Raw genomic sequence first — 9,786 nt, 5'->3', positions numbered from 1 at the left:
AGACTCCTGAAGCTTCAACTCTATCTACTTTATGCCATAAGAGTCGTAGATACTAGGCAGTGCTCAAGTTGGAGAGTTGAGCTATTATGGTGAGTTGTTTAGGCTAGATGAGATGAGCATAAGAGACTAAGTCTACTCATCTAAGAGTTAAGTGGAGTAGTAGAGTGTCCTACACTCACACCTTGGTGCATTACAAGCAGAGAGGAAAAACCTTGACAGCAAAACCCCTCTGGGGAATGTGGGAAGCTCTTAAAATTCTTTGCGTGTCTTACTAGCTATACCAATGTTCCCTTGAGTACCCATCAAAATCTACTCTTGCACAACATGTTGTTTGTGCTAATTTGTGTATGCATGAGTAGGGTATGTGTCTTACTAGCTATACCAATGTTCCCTTGAGTTCCCATCAAAATCTACTCTTGCACAACATGTTGTTTGTGCTAATCTGTGTATGCATGATTAGGGTATGTGTCTTACTAGCTATACCAATGTTCTCTTGGGTACCCATCAAAATCTACTCTTGCACAACATCATGTTTGTGTTAATCTGTCTATGCATAATTAGGGTGTTCTACCATTGAACACTTGCATTATACACTCTTCTGAGTTTATGTCAAGCACATTTATTACAAAAGAACTACACTCAAAAGTTAACAACTTTGCAGCTTTGGAAGCTCAGATGGGGCATAACATGATCATCCTACCAAAGTCAAGGTATAGGAGGACTCAAGACACCACCCCCAACAAACTTGGGAAGTTTGAAACCCTTTGTGACAACTTCATCCCTACATGTGATTTCTAAGCTCTGACCTTAAGGAAACTAATTTTCACATACCAACTTGATATGATGGTGGATGCACATCACCTCTACACCATGTGGGTCAACTTTCTTGCCAACTAATTAACCTTCATCTTCACCTGTAATTTCAACACCAAGAGTACTCAAATGGATATTTTCTTAATCTAACTTGATGAGTAGCATGTACATAGTCTCTATATCGAGTGGTAGAAATTTCATGACATTTGGTCAACATAGAAACTAAGTTGTGATTCTAACTTGATGAGTAGCATGTACATAGTCTCTATATCAAGTGGTAGAGATTTCATGACATTTGGTTAACATAGAAACTAAGTTGTGATTCAACGTTGAGGCCAATAGACAACTAATTTTGCAAATACAACATGATGGTAGTGTTCCCTAGCATCTATGGGCCAAGTGTGACAAAATTGAGACCAAGCTCCAGTTGCAATTTCACACTTGCAATTTGAATTTTTAAAACCATGCATGTGCGATTTTGAGCAACTTACAATTTCCACACATCATACGTGCAATTTTGTAAAAAAATGCATCAAAATTGATTTTTTCAATCCTGTTTTCTCATTCTCACTTGTCAAAATTTGAAGCTAGTGTTGTTAGAGTGCATGCACATTTCTCCAAGTCATCTCCCTTGTCAACACAAGCTCTAGACACCCCCACTTCATCCATAGGTGATCAAACTTTTCTCTATTTCTAATTTTTAAGCACGTGGTTTGGATTCCTATCGATGAGAGGTTGATAAGTGCTACCCACGTGATAGAGAGATTAGAGAGTGGAGGCTCAGCTCTTGCATCTCCCCGTAGTTAGCTGGTGCTATGAAAGCTTTGTTGAATTTTTCTTGCAAGCCCACACAGCTACCATGCAGCATTTTCACGCCAGCGCTGCCATTTTTTTTTGGCACTCTCAAGTGTAAGCGCCACCATGCATCATGCATACCACTAGCGATGCTTACGTGACACTTTTTATATAGGGGTCCTCAAAGAGAGATCAACATTATACTCTCCATTCTTGAAGAATTACCTCAATTAGGTGGATTGCAAGATCTGCTACAACTCTTTAGTTCTCTGAGCTACAACCATCTTTGAGCTTGCAACCTCATCTATGCCCATCGTTAGACGCATACCATTTGAGGTATATGGTAAGAAATATATATAGAAACAATTCCTAAATGTTGATGTCATGTGCAATATGGATGTGTGGGTGATGAAAGCACACTTTTGTACAAGAGATGGCAATGAGGTGCCCACACAAGAATGTTTTATATGGCATACTCTAACCCCTTCTACCACAACTGCTTTTAGCACCTAGAACCTTGACAAGTACTTCAATATTTCACTATGGGGGCCGCACATACAAAGGTCTTGGGAGTTAACAAGTTCATTTAATGCACAACTGTAATCAATAATCATTGGGTGTGATGAAGTGCTACAACAATTCATGCCGTCAAAATAACTTATACGGCATGCATTAAATTTTGGAGGAGCTGATGAAATCTTTTTTGACATGAAGACTCCTAAGAATATCAAATTGTTGTGCTCACAAAGTAAGTCACCAACATTTGATCAACTGACATAACAAAGCATGCAAAGAGCTATGGGAGCATACACACAACACTTCAACTTTTGCTATCCACATAGGTTTACAAAGCTTGAGTCAAGAATGGCTTACGTATTTACTATGGCAACACATGGTATTGAAAAAAGTATGACTTGGCACCATACATCTACAAAGAAATTATGACTGCAATCATTGCCAAGTCAAAGAGAGGGAAATACCTGGGAGGATTGCTCTCATTGAGATGCATTGTGTATGTAGGTTTGAATGCCCTAAATGCCCTCCCTTGAGCATTGCGAAAATGGCAGCAAAGGTGCCAAAGAGAATGATTGCATCAATAGTCAAACGGTTTGGCAAGGATATCAAAGCAATGTGGATGATACAGAAAGAGAGGGCAAAGCCAACCCTTCAGACTTTTAGTCTACAGAGGCCTCCATAGATAAAGAGTCTAAGAACTCTGATTCAAATGCAGCCAAAGAGAGAAGAACAAAGTAGAAAATGGATGCACAGAGAGATCAACTGAAATGCAAAGACAAAACGAAGTAGAGGAGGAGGTACATGCATCTAAACCTGCAATGCGAATGTGAATAAGTGCCAAGAGGTAATAGGATGTTGCAATTGAAGATGTAATGCCAATGCCAGGTGGACTACCCAAGGGACTGTAAGCACCTGCACACAACAGAGTCTGAGGCTCACACTATGGAAAAGGTGGTTAGCACCACTGAGCCTGATGTAGAGAGTAAACGACTCAAGTCTAGCAGGATGACATGCCTAGCAATCCATTGTGGGTGAATTCCCACATGTAAAATCTGGTCAAGCTAGACCATTTGGTGCTCTCCACAAGACAAAGGAGGGAAAATAAAATCAAGGACACCTCCATCATTCGATTTAGACGATGATGAGCAAAGTTGGAGAAGTTTCATGTAGCATGTTGAAGTACTTTGCATAATTGCTTGCGAGTTCATGTGTAGAGTAAATGTGTGAGCTACGGCTTGCTTGCTTCTTGCTTGAGTAGCTTGTATGCTTCTTACTCCTTGGCAACCCTTGCCAAGAAATTCCACCTCGGGTAGGCCCTCCTTGCATGAATTGTACCCCCGATGTCCATTACCCTATGATGTTGCGGGCTTTAAGAAGCACGAAGGGTTACCGCATTCAAAAGAGAAGCTATTGTATCAATTTAAGAAATTACATCCATGGCCCCAATGGGAATATCTTACTGTTAATTACTTTCCAGCAAGCTCTACATTGAATTTACCCCACGGTTAGCTGCTCCTTATGCTTCTATAGTTTCTGAGATACCAGTGAGAATTATGGCGTTTAGAGAGAGAGAGAGAGAGAGAGAGAGAGAGAGAGAGAGAGAGGCCCTTGACCACATCCCTTCAAAAATTGTTCAGGGTCACCATAGCTATATTGAGCATGCCCTATCTATCAGTGCAATTGAAGGTCAAAGTTCTTTTCCCAACCACCTCCATTTGGCATACACGCTGACATAAGAGATCTTTTCAAGTGACCCTTATTCCAAATCATGACAAAACGGGCCACATTTTTAGCACAATTTTTTGCTTCTCTAATTTTGACATAAGTGATGTAGCAACATGGAAATCACCACAACACATGGTTTTTGTGACACCTAATGTAAACTCAGAGAATATGTTTCTTGTGACAGTGTGTGGGAAATTATTTTGAGCTTTACCTAGATTTATTTGCCAAAAGTCATGTTAGCAGTCTCAAACGTACATTCCTATCAAAGCATACCAAGAGTTGCATCAAGTATACATACTCACCAAAGCATACCAACCACAACAATATGCATGCTTACCCATCAAGCATAGCCTAGCCCATCATTAGGCAATACATGTCCACCATCAAACGTCCAATTCAAATCTTGTGCAAGCATTTCCATCAAGGCATAACCAAGCACAATCTAGCTCCTAGCAACCCTCAAGTAAACCGGGAGAAAGGCCCCTATGCTACATTAATTCAAAAGAGTTCCATGATTTCCCAGCTTGGCCTCTATGGGCAAATACTACAATTAATGCATTCCAAGAAATTATGTTTCAAACTGGGAGCTACTTAGGTACCTGTCTTGGTTTTCAAGTGCATCGTATTGGGCATACATACTCATCAAGCATTACAATGAAGAATATCATTCCTCTGTAACCCTTTCCAAAAGCATGCATTAGCCCCTTTAGGGTGGGTTCACATTGGAGCGGCGGAAAACATACTCTCAAACACACTTTTCCAGGTGGAACTCTTACAAAATGCACACTTCCGCCGTCCAAGTGTTCACATAGGGAGGGGGAAGTAAAAGGGAGCCTGACTTCTTCCGCCGCCCACTGTGAACACTGGGGGGCGGCGGAAGAAAGAGTAAACACCATACCAAAAACCATAGAACAAAGCTATATTATGTCCACAAAGCATAGTGTAACTACATAAAATAAAGAAGCCACACTACAAACCACAATAAGCCAGACAAAAGACTTGTATTACAAAGGCTTAATCGGAGTTGGTAGGTGAGTCCAGCTCCTCTAAAGCCGCCCTTCCAAAAACTTGTAGGACATTCATCCTTGCTTGCTCTCTATACATTGTTCGGGCAAGACTATCTCGCCACTCCGAGCCAACTCCAAGGTCACTCGCACCCCCTTCATTGCCTCCTTGAGCGCGCTCCATTGCATCCTCTATGTCAACTTCACGTATTGCTTGAAGCTCCCTCATGGAGGTAGCTATTGCTCTTCGATCCTCTTCTACACGTCCAGAGCATGTTGACAATTCTGCTTCCGCCTCACGTACCCACTCCATATCAAAAGACTCTCCATGTTGGATACAAATGTTGTGTAGCACAAGACAAGCCGCAACAAGATCTGGGACATGACGTAGATTCATGTCACATCTTTTTAGCAAGATGCGAAACCTTGCCTTGAGCATACCAAACGCTCTCTCAACTGGCATCCTTGTGCTCGATTGAATGAAATTCCAATGGTACTTTAGACGTGTCAACCCTTCCTTGCATCCTTTGAAAGGCACTAACATGTATGGCCGTGCGGGGTAAGCACAGTCGCCAACCAAACAATAGTTACCCAGCTCGCCCCTTGCACATGCTTGCCCTATATCACTTCTGGAGAAGTTCAAGGAGTCATGCGCTGATCCGGCCCAACCGACATCATAATTCCATACTGAGCAATTGGCGGCTACTGTTAGTTGTAGCAAAATAGAGTGGAACCCTTTCCGATTGAAGTAGTCAACATGGTTGTCTCGGGGTGCAATGATGGGGATGTGAGAACCATCTATCGCACCAACGACGTAGGGAATTCCCCTAAGTGCCTCAAACTCTCGTGCTAAAGTTGCAAGCCGAGATCTTGAAGGCCATCTTATGTACATATTCCGGAGACCCGATTTCACAATTGCCTTGGAAAATGCAAGGATTATTTCACAACATGTGCTCTTAGCGCAACCATAGGTGTCACCAAGGCCCAATAGTCCATCTCCTGTATAGCAAGTCTGCTTAGAGCAATGGCTACCCTATCTTGAATAGACACAGGCACACGGAAGTTTGTGGTTTTCTTTTGCATGAATGGTGCTAGACTCCCACAAAGGTAATGAAAGGTTTCTTTGCTAACCCTAAGACGCCGCTTGAACATGGTAGCACTATAAGCACTTAGGAGATAGCATTTTACAAAGCCTTGAGGCCGTGGATATGCCCACGCTTGTCTGTGTTCATGACCCCTCCTACGGTTCGCAATCTTCCTCAACCTCACAGATCGTGCCATGCATTCGGTAACATGCAACCAAGTCTGCACTATGCACTCATCATTGTGCATGCTTGGTTCTTTAAGCAATTCATAGATCGCTATAGAACACAACCACGCACAATAGAGTGCAATGTCTTTGGACATGCCCATTGTCACCTGCAAATCCAAAACAAGTTGATACATATTAAATTCTTAGCTTATATGGCTTCTTAGGAGCTTAGAAACATTCATAAATCCATACAACGCAAAGGAACAAAGCAACGTCGAGATCCCAAACTTTATAAACTCATACAAGAATAATAACAAGAATTTCCTCCGCCAAGGCTACTTATTGCCCCCCCTTCCTTCCTTAAGGAATTCACTCATTGTGGCATGCAATCCTGCCAATATCTTCAGTCGCTCCCTCTCCAAGGCAACATTTTGGCTAGAGGTCTCCTTGAGATGGTCCAATAGATGTTTCCCAGTATCGGCCATTGTGGCCAAAGATTCCTCATACTTGGGAGTCACTCGACGACTTGAGGACATGGGTGCTTGTGGTTTCTCGTCATCTAGTGCTATAGTTACTTCATCCTTGTCACCGCCGGGGAAAGTAGCATCATCCATTGTTGATGAAGAAGCGTGGCTAAGAGGAGTGACCGTGGCTCTATCGTGGTAATACTCATCCACCACATCGAACCATTTACATGTGTGCCTCCTGTCATTGCCAGATACCGAGTTGTGAGCTTTGTCCACTCTATATTTTCCTAGCACCGCTTGCCACTTCTTGCGACAACTTTCACTATCCTTATTGAAATCAGGGTACATGCCAGCTAGCTTTGTGGCCACCTTTGCCCACAAGTTGACCCCTTGTTTCCCAGGATTGTTGAACTCCTCACTCATGCCCCCCCTGACATGAATGAGTTGGTCAACCCAAAAGTCTTGCCACTTGCTTTTCTTATTGTCGTTGTCGTCATCTTCCCCCAAGTCCACCACCACCTTCTTTTTGGAGTTCCTGGGTTTCTTTGGCGCAGGTTGGGTCTCCGACACAATCTCCTCATCGCTAGGCTCCTTCCTCATGCCACGAACTCGCTTTGGTTGAGAAGATAAAGGGGGGTTATTGAGCGAGTTGGGTGATGGTTGGCTTCCTGGGGAATTGGGAATGGAACCCATGTTTGGGATACCTAGGGGGGATGATCGATTAGGAGGTTGCGCTACCATAGGTGAATGGGGGAGGCGAAACATGAAGGGAGAGTTTGGAGAAAAGGAAGGAGAATTGAGCATGGCTTGGAAGCCATGAGGTGGCTGGGGAAATGAATAGAAATTAGAGTGCGGGAGAGAAGTTTGGGAGAAAATAGGATCATCGTCGCCTCGTTGTTGCGATGAATCAAATTCATGGCTCGTGTTGGAATCCATAGTACCTACATCAAACACGAAGAGAATATTAGCACCACATAAATTAAAAACACATAGATAAGTCATGATAATGGAAATGCGGTTTGTGCGGGGTCACCTTATGCGCTCGCTTCACGTTGCCTCCCGCGCTTTTCGCACACCCCTAAAAGAAAACCATAAGCACACAATGTCAAAGGCATGGCAAGTGTACCACAAAAACATTAAAAGAAAGGTAAATGGGTGGATAAAAAGAAAGCATGATTGAAGTGCATGCAAAAGCACCTTGGAGAATGAAACTTGTGAAGCTTATGTTCTCTGGAAATTCTAGAGGGTACAAAATCTCACCCTAAACCCTCTAATTTATAGGAAATTGAAGGGTGTGAGGGGGGGAGGGGGGGGGGGGTTTGTACGTTGAGAAAATGGAACGTTGAGAATTTGGACGTTGAGAAAATGGAACATTGAGAATTTCAGGTGGGCTCCTCCTGCAAAAAAATCGAGGTGGAGGGTGGAACATGTTTTGGGCGAGGGGGGGGGGGGGTCGGCACAACATCGTTGATGTTCTTCCATCACGTGGCAAGGGGGGGGTGGATTTCCACCGCCCAGTGTGAACGAGAGGTGCCATGGGGCACTCTGAGATTGGAGCACAGGCAAGCTGCCGCCTTATCTGAACACGGCCTTAGACTATATTATGTGAGGTGTGCATTCCAAGAGAGTACCTCTCAAACAGAGATCAAGTGCACCATATTGGGCATACATACTCATCAAGCATTACAATGAAGAATACCATTCCTCTGCAACCCTTTCCAACAAGCATGCATTAAAGGGATCTCTTCTTGAGTGAAAGATACTTGTCCATATGGGTTTTCAAGATAAGGGGATGATACACACGCAAGGAAACTATCTGACCATGAAGGAGAATCTCCAATCCATGGAAGGATGTATCACACCTTTGAAGACCTGTAATAACAGATGTAAGGGTAGCCCACTTTAACTTGGGGCAGCTCAAGAAGACCCTTTTTAGTGTGACAAGGGTGAAGATTCCACCTCAGGGCAACCCTTTAGGGCTATTTTGCATCACTCAAAGGTTCTCGTGGGTATATCCCACACGTTACACACGCGGACAACCCACACCTTAGGTGGAGAACCCACCATCTTTCACACACAAGGGAAGCATCAAAACCACCTAAACATAGGTCACACAGTAGTGGGACCGCAACCAATAGCTCAAGACAACAACCAACAGAGCTATACTGAGTTCTGATGTGGTAGGCACGTTTCGTAAGGCAGCTAGATAGTTGTGCAATCTTGCTTTTATAGCCCTAGAGAGAGAGAGAGAGAGAGAGAGAGAGAGAGAGAGAGAGTTGACGCGCAATGACTACTAAAAGCTACGAAAGGAGAGAAAAGACACAACCAGCTTTTCTACAGTATAGAGAAAAGATCGTGCACTTGCTTTTCATAGCAAGAAGAGAGAGAAAATTGTGTGAGCTTTTGAGGTGATTTCCACATATTAGTGGGCTCCTATTTTTCACTGTGTGTTTGTGTGTATCGCAGTAATCTCATAAAGCACTTTACAGTTTCTTTTTCTTGTAAAACCAATAAAAGGGACACACTTAGTATTGTATTGAATCTCTTTAAACAAGTGTTTTTGTGTATCGCAGTAATCTCATAAAGCACTTTACAGTTTCTTTTTCTTGTAAAACCAATAAAAGGGACATACTTAGTATTGTATTGAATCTCTTGAAACAAAGGCCTCCACCTTGGGAGCATCACAATATAACAAGGGTTCCTTTGGGGGGGGATTGGGATTTTGTATAGGAGAAAAATCCAACCATGCTCTGATACCACTCTAACGAGCCTTCATAAGGGATGTATAGATCAACTTCCACCTAACCACAAAACACAAGTCTTCTCTTGTAGTTAGTTAGCAATAATCCGCATGATGAGCAAGAATATATGGGAGAAGAAATCCAAATCAGCATAAACAATAAAACATCAAGCCATACTAAGGATCGGAATAGCTCCAAGGTTCACGATGTGGCTATGCATTTGATTGATACTGCAAAGGTTTGGTGGGGATCCCTCAAGAAGTAGGCCAAGCAACCAACTACATGGAAAGATTCTACAAGAAACCCTTTCCACACTTTTTGTCGGTGAAGTTTGAAGATGAGGTTTCCACTGCATGGCATTGTCTTGAGAAAGCGGCTAGTGAAACCATTGATCAATATACAAAGAAATTTTGGGATTCTTATATTAAAGTTTCTACTTTTGAGACTATTACAGAAAAACAATAGTTACAAAA

The sequence above is a fragment of the Cibotium barometz genome, chromosome 7 (assembly GCF_041138505.1).
Source record: "Cibotium barometz isolate CiBa-2024 chromosome 7, ASM4113850v1, whole genome shotgun sequence".
Lineage (NCBI taxonomy): Eukaryota > Viridiplantae > Streptophyta > Polypodiopsida > Cyatheales > Cibotiaceae > Cibotium > Cibotium barometz.
This window is presented reverse-complemented; position numbering follows the sequence as displayed.